Source organism: Gekko japonicus, unplaced genomic scaffold, assembly GCF_001447785.1.
Source record: "Gekko japonicus isolate JY-2015 unplaced genomic scaffold, Gekko_japonicus_V1.1 scaffold117, whole genome shotgun sequence".
Classification (NCBI taxonomy): Eukaryota; Metazoa; Chordata; class Lepidosauria; order Squamata; family Gekkonidae; genus Gekko; species Gekko japonicus.
Window position 1 is genome coordinate 1,913,649 of NW_015173676.1, and position 23,336 is coordinate 1,936,984.

Genomic DNA, 23,336 nt, shown 5'->3' on the forward strand with positions numbered 1-23,336 from the left:
AGCGAAGGTGCCCCCTGCGTGCGGATACCTAAATCTGCACATCGGGGGCACCTGGGGGGCAGGGAGATTTTCCTGCACATTTGGGGCAATCCCCAGATGTGCAGAAAAATCTAAAAACTGTAAAACAAATATAGGGGGGATATTTAAATCCCCCAAAATGTAGAAAAGCGTTCACTGCACATGCGCAGAGAACACACTGGGAACAGTGCCTCGCAGCCATTGTGGGGGGGGCCTTGGCGGGCCCACCGCTGCGTAGGCCTTGCTGTCGCTGCTGGGGAGGGGGAGAAGGTTTGTCTGCAAGTATTTAAATTCCTCCAAAAGTGTGTAGTCAGGCTGTGGCAGCGGTGGCTTGGCACTGCGGATGAGCAGGCAGTCGCAGAGCCTCCCCCCGCCACTGCCACCCCCCCCGCCCGCAGCCAATGTCAAGCCACCCAGCTGCTGCTGCTGCCCCAGAGCCCGCTTGCCGGCTGGGTTGGGGGGCCGGCTGGCGCGGCGGAGGCCCTGCTCCTGCCCATCGCACCACGGCTCTCTCTCTCTTCCCTCCACAGCTGCCTTCTATGCACCTGGCACCCCCCCCAGTCTCCCAGCAGTCCGCCTCGCCAGCTCCCTCACACGGGCACACTTCTACCCTTGCGCAGCAGCCTCTCTTCACGTGTGCACACCTCTCCCGCTTCCTCAGCCCTGAAGAGCCCCCCCTCGTGAGTATCGCGGGTCCCTCTTCTTCTTGGAACTAACATTACTCCTAAGCTTTTCACCATATCAGAAAAGAGGGTCACCACACCATCAACATGTATTGAAGACAAACCCAGGCAACCAGCCTTCCTTAACAGCATCACTTTCATCTTTCCTATACGCAGTTTCAGCTTGTTCTCCCTTAACCACTTCCAGGCATAGGTTTAGTACTAAAACTAGTGACTTAATTAAAAAAAAAAATACAGTTGAATGTTATCCACATATTAGCTAACACAGCCCTAGGTGATGAACCTCTATGAACTTCTTGTTCACTAAACTTACTTTATGTTTATTAATCTATTTTCCTGTAAAGAACATTGAGAGGTATGGATGCCACAGCTCTGCACATATAGTGGAAGGAGGACACCTCCCCAGAATGATGTAAACTCTGTAATCTCTAGAAACCTGATATTTCCTTCTATATAACTTAATGGGCAAGACTGTTCAAGGACCGTGGATGGGCTCCACCTAGGTTTTATCTCCACACTAGTCTCTATAAACATGCATTCAGACACACTGATCCAAAGAAAGTTCTTAACTAAATAAAAGGGGGGAAATCATGTCTCACAGAGTGGCTAACCACATCCTCTGGAGGGCCAACTACAGGGCATAGAGGCTGAGACCTTCCCCTCATGTTGCCTCCTGGCACTGGGATTCAAAGGCTGATCACCTCTGAAGGTGGAGGTTCCCCTCAATCACCATGGCAAGTAGCAACTGATAGATCTATCCACCACTAACCTATCTAATCCCCTTTTCAAACTGTCAGTTTCTGTGGCCATAACTTCATCCTCTGGCAGCAAATTGCACATTTTAATCACTCTCTGTAAAAAAAAAAAAGTATTTCCTTTTGTCCATCCTGAGTACTGCCCATCAGCTTCACTGGATGCCCTTCTAGAATTTTGGGAGGAGAAAAATTTCACTTTTTCAACTCTCTCCAACCCATGTATAATTTCATAAAGCTCTATCATGTCCCTCCTTTAATTGTCCCTTTCCTAAACAAAAATCCCAGATTCTTCAGCCTTTCTTATAGGGAAGGTATTCCAACCCACTAATCATCTTGATTGCCCTCTTCTGTACTTTTTCCAGCTCTGCAATGTTCTTTTGGAGATATGGTGACCAGAACTGTACACAGTATTCCAAGTGAGGCTGCACTATGGATCTATACAGGGGCATTACGATATCGGACATTTTATTCTCAATCCCTTTCCTAATAATCCTAATTTAGAGTTTGCCCTATTCACTGCTGCAGCACACTGCGTTGACACTTACATTGAGCTATCTACTACAACCCCAAGATCTTTTTACCTTTCAGTCACAGGAAGGTCAGACCTCATTCACCTATACTTGAAGCTGGAATTTTTTTGTCTCTATGTGTATCACTTTACACTTACTAACACTGATCTTAATTAGCCGGATTGTCACCCAATCACCCAATTCATGGAGATCCTCTTGGAGCTCTTCACAGTCAGCCTTGGTTGTTGTTGCTTTTGTAATTTTTTATTGCTTTTATTCTAAAAACTACAAAGAAATCATAGGATATGGGTACACTACAAACTACAGGAGACAGAAAAGAAACCACTAAAAACCCAAGTGGCAAAGGTCGGATAGCTTACAAATGCTTAAATGGGTTATTCAGTCACAATATTGCTTTTTTCTTACTACGGTTTATCTTAACATTACCATGTTACAAACGAAAATAAAGTAATATAAATTTATGCTTTTATCTGGTTGGAGTATATCTAAATTTCTAAAAAATTAGTTGAGACAACGAGTTCATTCGCTTATTAAATTCTGCTGCTTCTTGGATGCATTTGTTTTTATAATAGAGTCTATTTTGTTTTTCTGATACTTGTGTAACGATGGGTCCTTTGGTTGTATTCTCTGCTTTATTTGATGTTTCTTGAGGTTGCTTGTAGAAAGAGTCAAATTTGTTGTTTATCATAATCAATTGATCCAGTAGAGGATGTGGTGCATTAGCAATCACTGTGGATAAGTCTATGGTTGTTTCCGGTCTTGTGACCTGAGCTGTAAGGCTAGCACTTCCTGAAGAAGATCCGAAATTAAACGCCATTCTTTTTCCCAGACGTCGGCAGGATGGTTTATGCTTAAAAAAAAATTCTTTAAAGTTTCTGTGAGCTCTTTAAAGATTTGCTTATCAGTCAGATATACTCCGTTTTTAAAAATGGCTTCTTTTTCTTGCCCCCTCCTCTCGCTGAGTTTTTAAAAGTTTTTGTTTATTTTGGGGTGGAAACGTCCCGTCGTCGTCCCCCGCCGCTTTAATTTTGAGGTTTGGGGGCATTTACCGCTTGTTCATTTGTATGGCTTAACAATTCATTCACTCACGCTTCTTTCCGATCAGGTAAGAGAACCGCTCGACCCAACTGCCCACTTGTGCGTCCTTAACGCCATTGCTGGATCTACGGTGGTGAGACCTTTGGGGCAAAGGAGCGCCTCAATTCCTTGGCATTCCGCCTCGGAAGAGGCACCCCTCAAGCCCCATGGCTAGGAACCCCCTGCAAGGGTTCCGGGGGGGCTCGGATACATCCAAGCCCCCTTCCTGCCGCCGAGTCACGGGTCATGCCCCTCAGAGATCCAAAGGGACGCATCTGCCAGTCAGATTTCAGATGCCAAATGGCTATAGCAGGCATGAGTGGATTAGTTGTGATATGCAAAGGGGTGGAAATATCAGCATTGGTGTAATATACAGAGGTATTACAGTATCAGCATTGGTAATGACACAGGAAACATAGGTCTCAATTTCGTACAGGAGGATTCAGTAAAGGAGGATGCAAAGAATAAATGGAAATAAGTCTGAAAAAGTAAGCAGTGACTCACAAAAACACATACCCTACCACAGGTACTACTGGAGACTTACTCTTTCTACCACTTTTAGTAACCACAACATTCAAAAACCAGTGGGGGGACATTTTAACCTTCCAGGGCATTCAGATGGAGACCTAAGAGTAGCAATTCTTTGACAAAGGAATTTCAAAGAGATCAGAAAGAGAGACTGCTGAATTGCAACTGATCATGAAGCTCAAGACAATGTGAACTCCTGGATTGAATTGATACCTAGATTTCTTCTATCATTACCAGCAGCTGCTATTGTCATTTGGCATCTGAAATCACTTCACTCTTCAAGATGTAAGGACTCTTCAAGATGTAAGGACAGGTGAACTCACATTCCAGCTGTATCTGAGGAAGTGAGCAGTGACTCCTGAAAGCTCATGCCCTGCCACAAATTCTGTTAGTCATTAAGGTGCTGCTGTACTCTTTTTCCCTTTCACTAATAAGGAATGCAAGCTGTGTTGGTAGGTTTCTCCCCCCTCATCTGTTAGAAATGGAAAGGGAGATATCTCTCTCTCTCTCTCTCTCATATATACCTGGAATAAAACATTTTGGGGTCTTAAATAAAGGACTCCCCCCCCCCATACCTGGAATAACTTGGTGGAATGAGCTTCTGGAAAAGATCAGGGCCCTGCAGGACCTTTCACAGTTTTGCAGGGCTGCGAAAATGGACCTCTTCCGCTAGGCATTTAGGTAAGGAGCTGCATTTCATCATCTATGCCCTGTGCCAATACTATCCCCAGCCTGAGCCCACCAATAGTGGGTCTTACAGCTGAATGTATGTTTTATATGCACTTTACCACAGCTGTACCACTATTGCTATGTTAATTGTTTTAATAATTATGTTCTGTATTTTATATTGATATTTATATTGTTGTTTTATCTATTGTTTTCTTGTGTAAGCCGCCCTGAGCCTGCCTTGGCGGGGAGGGCGGAGTAAAAATCAAACTACTAAATAAATAAATAGATAAATAAAAACATTTTGGGGTCTCAAACAAAGGACTCTCCCCCTCCCCATACCTGGAATAAAAATGTTTTGGGGTCTTAAACAAAGGACTCTACCTCTTTTTCTGGGGTGCTCCCTCTGGCTCCCTCCCTCCCTCTGAAGAAAAAGTGTGCTTCTATCTGGAATAAAACGTTGCTGGTCTTCTTAGAAGTCCCACGAGATGCCATTTTCTCCCCTTGCTCTGGCTCCTTCCCTCCCCCTCCCTCCCCAGAGGGGGGGGGGGGGAGAGCACACAGCCAATTGAGGAAAGGCTTTCTTTCTCTCCTATGAAGCAGGAACTAGGAGAGAATGGCCAGAAGAAGCTGCAAAGTTAGAGACAGGAAGCAAGAAGCAGCACAGAGTCAGCTGCTCTCGGGCGGCTTGCAGCCCTTTGCGGGCCTGATCCGGCCTGTGGGCTGCACATTTGACTCCCCTGGACTGTATCCCATATATTTTTCCCATAATGACTGTGCTCCATAGATTTTACTCCCCCTGCCAAAAGAACAAAAAAAAATTCAATACTCTTCCTAAGGTTCACAATTCAAAGCACCTTTCCATTCCCAGGTCCTAAAATACGCCTCATAACAAAGCTATTATTCTGTTCTTTTCCCAACAGTAATGTGAACTGGAATTCTGAACACGGATTAGGAATTTAGTTATTTATTTATTGTTTATATTTATATCCCGCCTTTCCAGATATCTGGCTCACTTGCTTAGATTGCTTGGCCTTACAAGTCATGGTCCCAAATGGTGTACCAAAAAACCTAAGAACGCAGTCCTAAACACAGTTGCCCTGATCTTGACAGCACAGGCTAGCTCAGTCTTGTTACGTCTTGGAAGCTAAGAAGGTCGGCCCTGGTTTCTATTTGGATGGGAGACCGTCAAAGTAGTCCAGGGTTGCTACGTAGAGGCAGCAATGGCAAACTACCTCTGAATATCTCTTGCCTTGAAAACCTACAGGGTCACCATAAGTCAGCTGTGATATCATGGCAAAACAATTACCCCCTTCTATGTCCAGAGACTTCAATGGGTGCCAATCATAATCATAGAATCACAGAGTTGGAAGGGGCCATCTAGTCCAATCCCCTGTTCAATGCAGGATCAGCCTGCAGCATCCCTGACAAGTGTTCATTCAGCTGCTGCTTAAAGACTGCCAATGAGGGAGAGCTCACTATCTCCCTAAGCAGCTGACTCCACTGCTGAACAACTCTTACTGTAAAAAAGTTTTTCCTAATATCCAGCTGGTCCCTTCCTGCCGTTAATTTAAACCCATTATTGCCAGTCCTATCCTCTGCTGCCAACAGGAACAGCTCCCTGCCCTCCTCTAAGTGACAGCCCTTCAAATACTTAAAGAGAGTAATCATGTCCCCCCTCAACCTCCTCTTCTCCAGACTAAACATTCCCAAATCCCCTCAGCCTTTCCTCATAGGGCTTGGACCCCAGACCCCGGATCATCCTCAATGCTCTCCTCTGCACCCGCTCCATTCTGTCTACATCCTTTTTGAAATGAAGCTTCCAGAACAGCACACAATAATCCAGATGCAGCCTGACCAATTTATTACAATCCAAACTAACATAAAGGTACATTATGAGATTATTCAACACTTTAAACCAAGCACACACGTTAACTGTAAGTAGGTTCCAGGCCCAATGACAGTGGCTCGCCTATACAATTATTCACATGTGTGAATAGGTGTCAATATCTGCACTTTTACACTGATTTTGTCTCTGCCAGGCAATGCGAGCCGCCTTGAGCCCGCTTGCAGGGAGGGCAGGTTATAAATATAATAAATAAAATAAATAAATAAATGAAATGTATCGTGGAAAAGAAAAGAGAGAGCTTAAGAGGATAAACACCTTCCCCCTGCTGGTAGAGGGTGCCTGCAATGCAGAACCTTCCACTCGTATGCACATTCTTAATGCCCTCCTGCTGCAATGAAGGGCAGGAAGCACCCTTTGAAGAACATTATGCAGAGCAGGAAAGACTTACACCAAAGGACAAAGACAGGACGACCAGTTGCTTCTGAAAATTAGGGGTTATTTACACAACAGTTAGCAACTGCTTCTCTATATCAGCTAGTCCATCAAGTAAATAATGCACATGCCAAAATGCACACTTAATGAGGTAAATAATATGCCTTGAAGAACGTTTAAAGCTCTGTTTACCTGAGAGACCAGCAAAGGACCAGATTAGAAAATAATTGCAGATGAACAGGTCAGGTAAATACACATTTCATAACCTTCCAGTGGAAGGATTTTTGGTTAGAAACATATTCACACATTGTATGTGGAAAGGTTAAAGACTCGGTCACTTTGCAAGCTGAGATTCTTACTGAATAACCTGGATCACACTGTGGTGAGTTAACAGTGGGTGGCGGCGGCGGGGGGCGGGGGTTGTGAACAGTGGAAGAGAAGAATGTTGATTCTATAAAGCAACAGACCAAGTTTAAGAAAGCCAAGCTATAAAAATAATAAGCAGCTGCCCTCCTAGCCTAACATATTTATCCTAAAGGTTCCCTGCCATAACTACCATCTTTCCATCTAGGACATTTTATTGTCATTAATAAATGCATTACAGCCAAATAGAAGTTAGTAACAGTCACTTCCAACCCATCATGTAGTAACATGTATTTGAGAAAGAAGCCTTTTAAATCTTCAAAGCTGCCAAGCTGTGTAGCTGTGGGGCTATCAGGCAGATGTAATGTTCTGGAGGAAAGCCGCTACTCTGTAATATTTTATTGTGGCAAAGACCTGACCTCACCATGTATACAGAAAAGTACACAGAACAACAAGGAAAGGACACAGCCATTACAGCTAATATATCCAATAAATACATCCAAGTTTACACACACACTTAAATAACAGTTTTGCCAATATATTTTAATTTAGAAGTTGCTGCACTGAATCTTGCACTGAAATTGTTATGGGGGCTAAGAGAATATCAACCTTTTCCCTGCTTACAGCTAAATCAGATTAGCTGTAAAAATTATGTTTACTTATTTAAAATATTTATATTCCAGCTCTCCATATCAGCAAAGTAGCTTACGGCAATATTTCTCTTAATGAAATGGGAGGGAAGGTATTCCAAACCAGATTTAAGGCTTGTTCACACTAGCATGTTCCCTCGCATTCTTGAAGAGAAAGTAAGTCTCCAGCACTGCTTACCCTGCTAGGCAGACAACTAGCTACAAATGTGATGACATGATTTGGCAGCTCCTTCTAGGACTTGTTTTACTTAGTGTGTTTTATTGTGTAATTTTATTATTTGGTTATTGTCCTTGGTCCCACAAGTGGTCATATAAAAATATAAAATAAAGTGATATAAGTTGTGGAAGAAAAGCACAGAAGAGAAACACACTTAAATCCCCCAAGCTTGGCGCTAGTTTTCTTTAAAAAGAGATGCTGGGGCTCAAAACTGGCCAGAAACCCATCCCCAGATAAGGTGCCACAGGATGCTTCTTCTGGTTATCCTCAGACATAGCAGCTCTGCCTCCTAATCCAAGATTATGAGGGGTGGACAATGGTTAGGCAATAGTTAGGAAATACACAGGCTCATATTCATATAGATTCTTAGGCCAAGCCACCTAAGCAACTGCTTGGAGAGGCACAATAAGGATGGCACCAGTGCACTACAAGGGCTCAGCTCACTCCCAGAAGTCAGCAGAATGGGTGATGACTACCATCACCTCTTGGACTAGGCCAGTGGCAGCTCAGGAGGAGATAGGTGTGAGAAACAACACCTTGAACCAGATCTGACTTAAGTTCCAAAGTTCTGGCACTAAAAATAAGGCCAAAAGCCGTAAAGCAAGGTTCCCCATCCTTGTTGAGCCTACCAGCACTTTTAGAGTTTTGAGAACATGTCTGCCGCGGGGGGGCGGTGTCTGCAAAATGCTGGGAGATTCCCAACCCTCCCATTAGTAAGGCTGCTGTTTCCAAATGGGTATCCTTAAGGATACAAAGGCAGTGTCTTCTGGACCCTTCTAAAGCACCTCCTACACTAATATTGGCTCTTTTGATCTGTGGAAGAGACACCTTGTGAAAGAAGCAAGTGGGCACCTGGAAACACATCAGTCAAGACCATGGTACCCATGGGCACCACACTCTGGGGTGGTTCTGGGAATGAGCTTTGGGTAAAATTAAGACTTGCCCATGGCACACAGCACAGAAATGGTCCTATATTTTTCAGGCCTGGAATAGCTACTCTTGAAGAGGAACTTGAATAGTCATTTCCTCTAGAACCAAATTCATACACTGCTTAAATTATGTTTCTATGCACTCAGAAATACACACAAGTGGAGACAGTCCCAGGTGCTGATTTGAACATTAAAGTGGTTCTGACATAAGTAAAACAACTTCTAGATAGGGTTCCTATGTCCAAGGAAGAATGCAGCTAGTACAACTTGGTGGGATAAGCACACATAAAATCTGGATATATAGGCTTTTAGAAAATAATAATTCTTCACCAAACCACTGCATCAATTATTAATCGTGAGAAGGGGAAAAGAGCTCTGAGGTGCACTGAAGTCCCACCCTAAAAGCTATCTCTGTAGCATTGAAATGTTACAAACTTTTGTGTTATTAAATAAATAAAAGCTGGCGTTCTTCAGTTTGGAAAAAAGTAACTACTACCTGTTAGGTAGATATTTACTGCCTTCCAGTTATATTCACCAGTTGAATAATTCTCCCTGTGAATGTATTTCCTACATGTCCAGGGCCAGATTATAACCCGCAACACAATCCAGTGCTCCAGTTATCTATTTCATATTATCCAGATACAACCCCTTACTGTTGTGAAAGGTGGCTGACATGTCATGCAGTTTTGCAGATTCAGTGGTGTCACATTGAAAATGTACAACTTTCAAACTAGGAACATCCAATAACTCAGGCAATATCCACCACCTGGAGGAGTGAGAGATGAGATTTCCATAGACCATGATAAATTGTTGCATTTTGCTTGCAGCTTCATCTGCTGTGATCACGAAGTTTTTCTAAAAAAATGTTAAAAGGCTAAACAAAAAATGATAGGTCAGATTTCTTGTGGCAGTCTATCAACCAAGGAAAGTTAATCAGCTATCTGGATAATTAGTGTATAGGGATGGGCACAAACTGAAAAAAATTGAGGTTCGTGGAGGTTCATGGAGTTCACAGACCACAAACTTTTCCATTTTCTGAACCAGTTTGTGGTTCATGAGGTTCATGATGGGGGGCTTAAAAAGCCATTTAAAAGGATCACATCCCTTTAAATGGCTTTCGCAAGGGCCCTCCCCACCATTGCTGTGGCAACGCCATGCAGAAGTCAACTCAGAAGGCATTTAAATGCCTTCTGAGCTCTCTCACATCACGCCGCCATGGCAGCACAATGCGGAAGTGGACACAGAAGGCATTTAAAGGGGCAGTGCGTGGGTGGTCAATTTCATATTATCTTTTTCATATTAGCATATTGGTGGTCTGTGGAAAGCGGGAGGGCACGGACCGGACAAATAAACCACAAACCGGGCCACAGTCCATGGAAAATTTTGGTTCGTGGTCCGGTTCATGCCCATCCCTATTCGCTCAGAAAATGAAAAAAAAATTACTGAGGACAAGAAGTGCCACCTAATGAATACTCTTGCCATACCAGGAAAAAAAAGATTAACAAGAGGAAAATATTTACAATTTAGAAAAACAGCAGTGGGTTTTTAAGGGTTCTGGACATGACAATCTGGGAACTTTTATTGACCATTCAATCTATAATACCACATATAGAAAACTCAGCAAAATGAACTATGGATTGGATCCTATTCATGTTCTTTGCTGGTTATAGCCACTTCTACCTGCAGAAAGGGGAGGGGGATTTCCCCTTCTCCTACTGCATTACCTCTTCATCGCATGCTGTTTCTGGGCATCTGCCAACCCCTGGGAGCACAGCAAGCTGCAGCAGGAAAGAGAGGCAAGGAAGTTCACTTCCATACATGCTACACCACTTGAATTAGATATGATCCACCTCAAATTGTTTTAAACTTGTTGCTTATAAAATAAAAAGCTGCATAGCACTCAGTTGTCTTGTAGAATTCACAGCCACTAAAATTAAGGATGGCCAACAATGCTACACTGGTTTTGAAAAAGAGATTACACAAATCTGTGGAGAAATGGGAATACCAAAGACTATTAAAATGAGGTAATCAAGCTTCAGCTTTCCTATTGAGGGCATTGCCGTGTGGCTGCTAATGACCAAGAACTACTCTACACTCCAAAAATATCAGCAAGGAAAAGATCAGCTGATTCATCCACTGAAGCCATTTTGCAGGGCTAAATCCTGGTAAACTCTGGTTCAAATTAAGCCATGATATTGAGCTAGATACTATGATTCAGTATGGTACCTCTATACAGCTTTACAGCTACAATCCTGATAACAATTTTCTGGGAGTAAGCCCCACTGACTAAAATGGGATTTATAACTGAGTAGGCTTCCTTAGGATTATGTTACCATTATACAGGCCTTTGACTGAAGAGATTCTGGAACCAAGACTGTCATGAAGCCTGAATTTGTATGTACCTGAAGAAAAAGCAACAGAAGGAATACCATTTGTGCGGATGTGCTTTTAAAGAAGAGAGAAACAAAAGCACATCACTGCAGGAAAGAGAATAATCAGGACTCTTCGAGTCCCTTCCTTTTCTAATGACAGAAGAGAGACCGACCCTGCCTGCCCCATGAGAATTGTATGTCTGCCTTGTAGTCCACCCCCCCCCCAAAAAAAAAGAAAGCAAAGAAATGATACTCAGGTATGCAACTAATTTTTGCAAAGACAAGCTGGCTTATGAATTGTAGGTTTATGGGATATTTGTGCATAATACTAATATTTAAATTTTACAGGCAAGTGTAATTAAAACAAATCAAATGCACACGCAGGCACAAATGAGACAGTTAGATAATTACAATAGCTTGTGTTCAACAAAAAGCAGATAAATTCATACAGCAGTCAGCTGAAGTGGTTTTGCTGGCATCACCCTGTAGTTAGTTGCTATATGGATGTTTTTTGGCAATATCTATTTCCCCTGTATCCTTTATGCTCCACTCACCATTAAGCAAGTGTTAAGTCAAATGGGGAAAGATATTTAGATCTTCACAATACAAACCAGTCCAAGAGCATCACCTCCATTTCTTCTTCTTAGCACAAGACCTTCCTTGTAGACAGCGCATAACCTAGGCACATCTGCTTTGGATACAACCCACAAAAGAAAAGGAAACACTTTGAGACTCACAGTGAATGCTAACCCAGTGCCACTTCCACTGCACACTATGCAATTTCTAAGGCACACTTCTGCCAAGCAAATAGAAGCAAGAGGTTTCACTACCACCTTAAACAACTGGCCAATCTGTATGGCTTTTAAGGTGCCACAAAAGGCTTTGCTGTGCTATCCCTCTAGACTGCAGTATTTTGATCAACTCAACATTCATATCATAATAAGGATTTGGGAGGAAGAGCACTTAGATCTCAGACCATTACTCAAAAGCAGTGCCTTATAACTACTGGAAGCACCTCTCTGAGCACAGTGCCCCCAGCTCCTGTTTCCGGCTTGTGGCAAGATCAAATATTGTTTTGCTTCCATAGACTAACCTATAGTGAAAAATATTTATTCGTAAATGAGCCTCAAACCAGGGGGTGAGACTAGATTGTTTTCATTACTAAACAGCCCAGTTCATGCACATGAGCATCTTTCTTGTAGGGTATATATGAACAATGTGTTTTTATATTAATGTTCATTGTAAGTATTTCTTAAGGAAGGACATGAACACAGCTATAAAATCTATATAACACAGCTATAAAATCAAGATAACTGGCATACCAGGCATGAGGAAGCATCATACTCTAATAGGGATGGCTGGACAGACAGACATCAATGCCCAAGTATAATGAGGATGACTAGAATTGCTCTGTTTACATCCTTCGTTCTACACTTCCACTGAAGAATCGAAACACTGGTCATTTTTAGAGAGAGAGAGGGTGGGCTGCATAGACCACTGTTCTCATCTACTGTAGGCAATAATGATATGGAAGGGCAGACCATCAACTATAACTCTACCTAACCAGCCTTGGAGGAAGATGGCCTTTTATGGCTGAACACCTCTCTCAAGGGGACCCACTAAAGAACTACTATGTTCACCTGTTCAAATAACCAACAAAACAATATTTTCAGAGAACACATAGTTCTTATAATGTACCGGGAGCACATTAATGGTCATTAGACCAGTTCAAGGTGTTACAACCTATGATGTTTGTAAGTAGACAGACTACAATACAAAATATTTTAAAGGTAAGAGTTCAGTAAGCACACCCTGTGAGTGTACAAAAGATTGCAAAAATACTGCATTTGTAATCAAAACAGATGGCCAAGCCTACACTCTCATGAAGAACTCCAGCATGGAAGGTTTATAACTTTAATTAGTTAAAAGTTTCTGCTATATAGTACACATACACAAGAAGAAAACACCATTTGCATACACATTTATTAACCCATGCAATAAGAGATGTGAATGAGGTGCACTTGATCATTATTAACTTATATGCTATAAAAATAACATCCTTATATAAGAGCAATGCAAAGCCCAGGCACCTGTTACCAAGGCAGAATGCAAAGTGGAATCCATTGCCTCGTATCATCTTCCCCTGCCACACCAGTAATATCTACACTGACAAATCACATGTCAAGGTGAATGACATGACTGCCTCCCATAGAAATGTCAGCCCACTCCTTAGAGATAAGCCGTATCACTCTACTTATCCATGTAGTTCCCCCATCTAAGCATTACTGCAGTAATGTTTAAAGACAATATAGGGAAGCATCTCTTATACTATTGTCAGAACATAGATCTATAAAAAGGCTATGAGAGGGGAAAGGCTCAAACTGGGGCCAAACATCAAGCAGGGCATTTTGACACACTTCTCAAGCTATCCTTTAAAAGGACGCATAATGTCTAGAGACGTAAGTTTTAACAAAGCAACCATTTAAACTAAAACATTTTATTTTTAAAATATTAACATTCTCACATTCCACCTAGTTTATATTCTTAGCTCTGCTTTTTGTCAATAAAAATTGATATGTTAAAGCGTGCCACTGTCAGTCTTGCATGCAAACAATTAGTAGTATGGCCAGCATTTGAAATACATATTCCACAGGAACAGAAGATACTAGAATACATGGGTAAACCTTTGTCAGTTTTCCAAGCTTCGGAAGACATTTAAACAATTGCAGCAATGTGTAAGTGGTAAATGAATCTTTACCATATAACTTTTAATGTTTCATATCCCTAACACAAACAATCCTTTACAGGAATTACATGTCCAATTTATATCTTAACACAGACAATATTTTCTGCACTGAACAAACTACATATATAACATAATTAACACTGCCAAAATAAAGGTAGACATTGAAGTACTGTCTCAAGAAACAAGCATAGAAATGTACACAATCCTAGTGTTACACCCTTCTAAGAATTAATGGATATAGAAGGCTGTAACCCTTCACAGGATGGCACAGTCAGTGCCCCTGATACAAAAAGAGGAGAACAAATAAATAAGGAAAAGAAAAGGACCTGGACAATCAAAATATTCACACCGATTACCAAGAGATTTCTTAAATAATAGTTGACCACATTATTTATTTTTAATAAAACAGGTTCCAGACCCTAACCTTAACTACTGTTGTAATCTTTTTGGAAAGAATGAACCACAATGGTTAAAGTATGGCATTTATGAAACATCTCACACACAGGAAATGTAAAGGGGACTCATTATAAACCAATGCATACTATAAAGAAGCCCCTCTGTAGAACAGTGCAGCAATGTAGGTGTTCCACATAATAATTTAAGAGTTGGGGTGAAAGGCTGTTTTTTTGTTTTTTTAAAGAACAGCCTAATATTCAGAACTTTTTGGAACATACCTGAAGCCAAACATTTTTACCATTCTTCAGTGAGCAATCCAGTTAACTACTTTTGGCACATGGATTATTTTAAAAGACCCTAATGAGCAAGATCTCACATGCCAGATTTACATATAAGTGTCTTGGATCTCTATAAAACTAAAAAAACACTAAATGGGCTCCTGAAAAGAAAAACACTACAAAAATAGGAAAATGTTCCATAGTGTTAACTTTTTTTAGAAATTACAGAGACATTATTTATCAATTTAGCATTCTACATGTGCAGCTTCCAGAATAGATCTTGAAGAACAGGATAGTGGAGTTGTTTAAACATGTGCTCCAGGGAATCTCAAGGATCCTTAGCAACTGATCATGAATTCCTCAAGTTGTTCCTTGCTGGACAAGTTCCTCAATGACAAGATCAGTAATAGCAGACAAAATTACTCTAAGCATAGCTTGTCAATTTTCAACAATGTATTATGAGTTGGGCCCATTCTGGGGTATAACCTCAGTTCTTAAGGAGATATAGTGTAGGTACAGGCTTTATAGGTTTAGCCAGAACCCCATGTGAACCAAGTGCATGACCTATAACCAGTGTTCCCTCTAAGCTGAGTTAGTGTGAGCTAGCTCATAGTTTTTTAGCCTCCCAGCTCACAAATTTTTTTCATAGCTCAGGAAGGATGGCTCCAGAGCAAACTAATTCATGCAGTGGCCAAATCGCTCGCTCACAACTTTAATGCCAGTTGCTCACAAAGTAGAATTTTTGCTCACAATGCTCCACAGCTTAGAGGGAACATTGCCTATAACACTATCCAGAATCCTCTGAACCATACAGGAATAATGAAGAAAATGTGTCCTTGTAAGTAGAAATTTTGAAACCCCCTAGAGCAGGGGTGGCCAAACTGTGGCTCGGGAGCCGCATGCGGCTCTTTCACACATATTGCGTGGCTCTCGGCAGGGTGACCGGGGAAGCTAGATATCATTAGCAAACAAATTATCATTGTACAAATAAATATCAGTATCTGCTTTTACCATTTTTTAAATTATTTTGGGAAGTCTCATTTAATGTTAATAAAAAGCAAATCTACATATTTCCCAGTAAAAATGTGTAATAGTTGTTCATGTCTTGCGGCTCTCAAACATATGACATTTATTCTATGTGGCTCTTATGTTAAGCAAGTTTGGCCACCCCTGCCCTACAGTAACAGAAACACTACACAAGTCTGGCAACGCTGAACAGTTTTGCTGAGATACTTAAAATCAAGAAACACAATGAAGGTTTTATGACAAATCTTACAGATTTATCTCTGTAAATTAAACTCAGAATATTTAGATGTTATTTTATCTAAATAACCCAAAACCTGTATACAAGTGGGATGCAGACCATAAGATACATGATTATCACTACAGTTCAAAATGCTTCCATCACAAGATGCCTGATCTTTGAAATTCCTTTGTTAAAAGCCACCTACTCTGTCTTCCGCCACAGTGACCTTCATAATGTTAAATCCAAATCCATTCCACAAAAGCCCTGGCTTCATATTCAAATGACATTCCCTAAAAAGCCAAAAGGTCAAACTTTCTGATGTTGATTGGGAAACAGTTACCACCAAAAATAAATAAAACAAAAGCTCATATCAGATCAAAACTCTACCACATACCTAGTTTGACAAGCTAGGCATTATGCGAACTCACATATCAATATATCTAGTACTTTCCTAATCTTATAAATGGAAATATTGTCAATGTAGCCGAGTAGAACAACACAGGAATGTGTGAAATATCACTTCTGGCAACCGATATGCCCTTTGTTTTCAGATGTGTTAGTAAGAGAGTCCAAAAAGCTGGTAAGCCAAATCCCGCCCGCCCCCCCCCCCGGACTAGTAGAGGTCACATTATACGTACACAGAAAAAAATAATTGGTTATGAATCAAGATATTCTGATCCTACCCTAACTTTCAGGGTATATTTAGCTTCCACCAAGCAAGGTCTCAAAAATTCAGAATGTGTTTTGAAATGGGGGAAGGGCACCCATGAAAAATCACAGGCAAGTGAACAAATAAATCAAATTAATCCTAGCAGAAGACGCAAACACAGGGATGCTATCTATCCAAGAGCATAATTTAGCCACTTTAGCTTTATTAATGAAAGAAAAAAAGTTTCAGAATGCAAAACCTGTACAACTATTTTCTATATATGCATAATTACTTATCTAGTACATACATAGGGAAATAATCTATTGTCTGTCTAATTTTTCAGGATGCATTCAACTTATACCAAGGGTTTTTGTCCAATCATTCAGCAGCAAGAGGATCTGAAGAAGCAACTGGGTGTCCCTGTGAAAGCCAATGGTAAAGTTTACCTTAATGGATAATGGATAATAATTTTGCTTTAAAGCAGCAAATCTGAAACAAACCACTGGAGTTGACATTACTTGAAAAGATGTCAAAAAGAAAGCATGTATATGCTGCCATTGCTGACCCTACTGAGTCCCCGCCACTGCCACTGATGACATGTGATCCTAGGATACCATGTTAAGCAAGTAACACATCAACCACTTATACCATTAAATATGAAAGCAACATGCCAAAAATTTGGCTACATTCGCAGAATACAATGCTTTGCTGAAGCAAAAGGGACACCAAGATGATGAAAACAGTGTTCGTCATTGGCAAAGTATTGTAAAATGTGCAAAGTGACTGCAAAAAAAGCTGGGAGACTGAGCATAAAACTTCAAACTGGCTGACCTGCAAAATGAGGAACATCTTTATCTAGCTCAAAATTAGATCCAGGTGGGCAGCTGTGTTGGTTTGAAGCAGTAGAACAAATTTTGAGTCAAGGTATGAGCTTTTGTGTGCATGCACACTTTTTCAAATACATTGGAATGGAAGGCAACAGTTCAAACTTATAGACAGGCTGTACAACAAATTAGCATGTTACATGATGAAGATTTATTAAAATATGCAAAGACAAAACTAAATAACAAGCTAAGGTTATGAGGTTAACAGTTGTTTTGATTTAATTAATTAATTAATAAGTTTGAACTGTCACCATCATTTCAATGAACTTTGAATACTTTGAATAAACCTTTGTTAGTCTTAAAGGTGACATTTGACTCAAAATTAGTTCAAAATTAATTAAACTATGCCTGATGTTATGGCAGAACTGGTAAAGTACTTGCAGGACACACATATGCATTTCTGGAATTCACTGAAAAGTCTCTTTGGAAAACAGCAGCCTCTCATCCTGTCAGAGAAACCACTGATGGCACAGCATCTTCAACTGCATCACTAATGTCTTCTTCGAGACTCAGAATAGTTTCATGACCCAATTTGTCTGTGATAAGTCCAAATGACGTGTCCAGTTGATACCTTTTCTTCAGCCTGTATTCCCATCTCACACATGCGCAATCCCAACAGAAAAACCTTTACAAGATATACTACCCTAAAAGAAGTTGATACTCTACTGCATATATATGTATCCTACATGTATTACACTAATTCTGCCGTTTTAACTTCTTACACATGTAAGAAAATGCATGTAACATTTTTATGGTACTTGGCTTTTAACATCACCAAATCTGTTAAGCAGTACATCATGCTGTAGTATATCAAGCCGTATATCATGCTATAATTGCAAAACAAGGTTGTGAATGGCAGGTCCAATGCCAAAAGTCAATGATGATACCAAGGTCTTCTAAGAGCATTTTTTCCATATCAGGATCATTCCAAGCTATCTTAGCCAATTTTGAACTAAATGGTATCATACCACATCTCACAGGTCAGCCAATTTGCTGTTTTATACCTGACTTCCAAACTTTTGAATACCATAATTTGTTTGCACTTTTCATGATACTTTGCCAATTGCTCCACTAATTATTAAAGTACACTGTTTCCATCATCCAAGAGACCCATGCATCACATTTCCTTCTATCCTGTAAAGGTAGCCAAAAACATTTGGAATGTAGCTTTCATTTACAGGTACAAGCAGCTGATCTGTTTCTTGTCAACACCTTATACAAAAAAAGAGAACATCTTAACATAGGCAGTGGAGAAGGCTCAGCAGGGTCAGCAATGCCAATGGTATTGTTCTTTCTGACATCATCATAGATGATGAGAACAACTTTACTTCAATGTAATTTCTCTTGGTTGTTTGTTCCAGATCTGCAAAATGCACAAAGCAAAATCAGCAGTCATTACCTATTATGAAATTAGTCACAAAGGAAAATAATACGTGGGCTTTCACAAAGACACCCAGCTCCTCTCTCAGACCCTCCCACTGCTGAATTTTTGGACAGAAATATTCCTTGGTGTAAACTGAATATACTCTGAAAGTATACGTTCAGATAGATATTTCCCTGAATAAAAGTGGCCAAATTCTGTTCTTGGATGGACAACATGACCAAATTTGTATCTTCCACTCACCAGGACTGATAGATTGACTATGATTTTACGTGGGGATACTCACCCTGAATTTTTACAGAAACCTTCCTGGTGCAAGTGGAATATACTCTGAAAGTTTTTTCATCTGATGCCAACCAAACATACAAACTATTTTAATCTATCTAGATTTCATTTGGCTTATATTGGCTCAAATGAGGAACCTGTGCACAAGGCCTTTTACACTCTATCCCTAACATTATCTGAGGGTGGGCATGCTCATTGCCTTGCCAGACCCCACCCCCACCCCACTAATGGGGCATACCATGGAAGCAAATACATAACATGAGATCCTAAGGAAATTTCCTCCAAAGCAACTCCCGTTTAATTAAATTAATTGTAGCCCAAGTGCCAGTAACAGCCTTCTTGTCCTATCCTATCCTAAGAAACATATTTTTCCTTTAAAAAATAAGCCAAGTTCTATATATCTTAACACTTGACACAGGTCCACTCTTCTATTCCCAAATAACCAATTTCAGACATATAGCTAGTATGTGGAGTGGATGGGACTACACTGCAAATGCCTTCCAATTCCAAGGCTTTACTTACATCTGCAACTCTTGGACACTTGCTCTCCCTATGTACACCATCAACTCACCCTCCCTGCACCTATACTAGCTGCAAGTCCTCCTCATTTACCTGTCCACACACACTCCATTCACTCTCTCAGGAAACCTAAAAAGACGTTCTGACTATCCTAGCAGCTATCCACAACCCATTTGAACCTGACTCTCTTTTTTCAGTGCAATTCCCTGTACTAGTTTTGATACATCTCCGTGCCCAGAGCAACACAAAGACCTTATGGCTGAGAGAATTTTGCAGCAAATGTTATCACCCGTGCTTGCAACTCCCTATCCGAGTTCTCCCAGAAACATATACCGGGCTAGCGCACGCCCAGCAAGACCAATACATTTTGGCAAGTGGGCCTTACTGAGCTTTTACATCCCTTATAGTGACCTTACTAAATCCGCTCTCCCCATGCACCCCGAGCACGCCCTCCGTCACTGACTGGGATACCAGCGTTCCCACATCCCCAATCCGGCTCCGATCCCTGCGGCCCATCGCTCTAGGCCCATCTCCATCCCCCAATACATCCTACACCGCGCCCCCAGCCCTGGCCTTAGGCCCCAACCCGGCTTTAGGACGCCCATCCGGCACAACCCTCCCCTCCTCACATATCCGACACACCCCTACCACCAACTCCCCAACACCCTCGCCCCCCAGGACCGTCCCGACCACCCCATCCCTCAGCACCACGAGTCCCCAACAGCTACCACTCACCTTGGCGCCCTCTGACCCTCGAACTCACTGTAAGCGACAGCCGTACTGACCAATCACAGACGCAGCTTCCGCCCTAGGGGGTGGATTTCCTAGATGTGGGCATGCGTGTCAAAAGCCTGCCGCGCGGTATTCGACGCTATGGCATTATAGGAAATGTAGTTTTCACTCCTGTGAGGCGGAGGCGAGGATAGCTCTCTGAGGGGGCACATTAGAGTTCGTTTTTCTGTCAGGGAAGCAGAGAAGGGATGTATCCAAGGAATGGAGACTGATGTTATGGTATAAAATGAGAACTGGCTTTTCAAGTAAATTGCGGAATTTGCTTTACAATCCCAAGTAGGGTTGGGTGAGGGTATTCCAATATCACATTAATTATAAAACTACGGACCAAATTGTTTGCCTACAGCCGACAAGCAAAATCATACTGTTTGGTAAAACGTCCTACTAAACTCCGTGGAACTTACCTGCATCTAAAATGTTAAGCTAGCTTTATAATTATTACCTAATTATCAGGCTCTCCTTTGACTCTCCTGGAAGCTCTCTGTAGTTGTGCATCTTTTTGGACAGAGGCTCCCCTTGCCTCTGCCCCCCCCACCTGAGTGAAGCCACTGCAGAGGGGGGAGGGCACCACGGAAGGGGTGGGGGAGCGTTCTAGTTCTGCCGCTTGGCATCCTTTTGGCCCACGTTGGGTCCGTATTTTTAATTATTAAAAGTTAGTTCTCCCCACTGAAATCTAAGATGATTTGCTTTACATTTTCAGTTTTGATGGATTCATATTTTTGTTCCAAAAGTATTATACTTAAAATGTTATATAAAGATGTGTATACAATAATTTAAAAGTCAGTGTCTGTCTGACTAAGCCTGAGGTGATGCTGGTTGGTAATACTCTAAAATGCTTGGAGGGGAAGAAGAGATTGGATTTATACTCTGCCCTTCACTACCCAAAGGAGTCTCAGAGAGGTTTACAAACTCCTTTCCCTTCCCCTCCCCACAACAGACACCCTGTGAGGTAGGTAGGGCTGAGAGAGCTCTGACAGAAACGGCTCTTTTTCAAGGACAGCTCTGACAGAACTATGGCTTGCCCAAGGTCATCCAGCATGTGCAAGTGGAGGAGTGGGGAATCAAACCCAGATTAGAGTCCGCGCACTTAATCACTACACCAAACTGGTGTAGTTACACAGCAAGAAGCAGAGAGTAGGGGGAAAATTGACTTCTCACAATGCAGGGAAGTAAGTAGTGGGTTCTCACAAGAGTCAGTATTAGTGTGGGGGCTCTTTATTTTGTTTATAAATGATTTGGTACTGGGGATGAGCAGTGTAGTCACCAAGTTTTCAGATGGCACAGAACTATTCAGGATGGTGAAAACCAAGGCCAATTGGGAAGAGCTCTACCAAGATCTCCAAAAATTGGGTGAGTGGGCAACAAGCATGGTAAATTAAATTCAGTGTTGATAAGTGTAAGATGATGTAGGTTGAAGCAAAAAATCCAACTTTAGGTGTATGCTAATGTGGTCTGAACTTGTTAGCTTTGTTATTTTTGCAAGCTTGAACCCTTTGCTGGAACTATGTTTTTTTAAAAAAAAATTGAAGATTTCTTTACAATACAGCCTATTTTGCTTTATGATATGTTGCTGTGAGTCTATTGGTCCAAACCCAGGTCGAGCTTGGTTACATCATTAACAGAGATACTTGCTCCAGGATCTCAGATTTGAGACAAGGGAACAGTTCTCTCAGACCAAGGCAGGTCAGCCTTGACATATGTAATGATGGCCACAGTCATACACAGCTTTAAAAGGGAATTATACAGATTCATGGAAGATCATTCTATCTGTGGCTATTAGCCATATTGCCCAAAGGGAATCACCACAATACATGATGATGGTGAAATCCTTGGCATAGTCTTATACTCTGGCTCTCACTCATTTGTTCCAAGCTTTCCAGTGTATAGGCAAGTCTAGAAGTACACAAACAACAGACAACAATTTTAGGTGAGAACCACAGAAGAGCTGACTTGCTCACTTCATCCGAGTCTCCAGTTTAAAAACTTATTACTGCTTACAAAATCAAAATGCATTAATTAGACTTGTTGCTCCAGCAGCTTTTTGTTCATGTTTTTCCAGTTCTGCACGACCTCAAATGATACTGTCATTTAAGGCAGAATTTTACTTTGCTTCTTCTAATAGAGAGAGAAGATCTGCATTCCTCCTCTAGGGTTTTCCCGGTTGCAACTCCATTAATAAATGGAGTGAGGAGAACAGGTTGCAGGTGGGAAAATTGTACAGGGTGAGACACCTCTGCCTGCTTGTTCAGACTGGCAGATATTAGTACTGACTTTCTGGCTACCTACAGCATTTGACTTAGTCTAGTGCAATAGTGTTCCTCCAGGACACCATGGACTTGTAAACAGCTGAAGAGGAGCAGATGTGTACTGAAGACAGCAATTACTTGTGGAATGTTGGGGTTCCTCAGAACCTCAAAGTCATGCAAGAAACACAAGTCTTACAGAATCATGAAGTATCTTGCATGGTCAAGAGTTCTTACAAGAAGCTTCACTTACAAGAAGGCTTAACAGTGGCCTATATAAGACCTCTAGTATGGAGGGTCAAGAACTAAAGAATAATGGAGCAACATACTGACTGACTTGGAGGCAGGGGGGGGGGTCATGGAATAACAAGGATTCATGGGGAGAGTCACACATCCAGAAAAAGTTATTAACAAGAGTCCTACCAGGAAAAGGTGGCATCCCTATTTTAGAAGAGATTGCTACCAGTGCCTTATAATATCTCTGCCAAAGGCCTTCTACTCAACTAAAGTCTCTCCCAGCCATACTTAAACTCTGAGTTCTTCAATAATCACTTATCAAGTAGGATAAATTACCCCATACAGTTTCTAAAAACAGGCTCCCCATGCCAACATAGCCTCTTCTGCTGAACAGAAATATTGTGATGATGTCTCCAGTATCTAGAAGGAATATTCTTGTATTTTCTATTTAACAAGTTAATCATGTGCCAACCCGGATCTTCCAGTTCCTAATACTGCCAGTGGGACTAATTAACCAACTTAGATACATATTTGGGGGAATAATATTCACAATAAACATTTTTATATTCATGTTGTTGTTCCTTATAACTATGGATTTGTTGTTCTGGGTT

The 23,336-nt window shown here is 41.4% G+C and overlaps 1 protein-coding gene across 2 annotated transcripts in view; it reads right to left on the minus strand.

Moving 5' to 3' along the window:
* ERI3 (ERI1 exoribonuclease family member 3) overlaps nucleotides 1-20,218 on the minus strand; it is a 315,640-nt gene extending 295,422 nt beyond the window's left edge. Inside the window, exon 1 of one of the 2 annotated variants that reach the window (XM_015422947.1) lies at nucleotides 20,189-20,218. The gene's annotated coding sequence lies outside the window, so the exon portion shown is untranslated. Of the gene's footprint in view, nucleotides 1-10,421; nucleotides 10,444-20,188 lie in introns of those variants that run through there. The other variant, XM_015422948.1, reaches the window with a different exon arrangement.
* Between the last annotated feature and the right edge of the window lie 3,118 nt (nucleotides 20,219-23,336).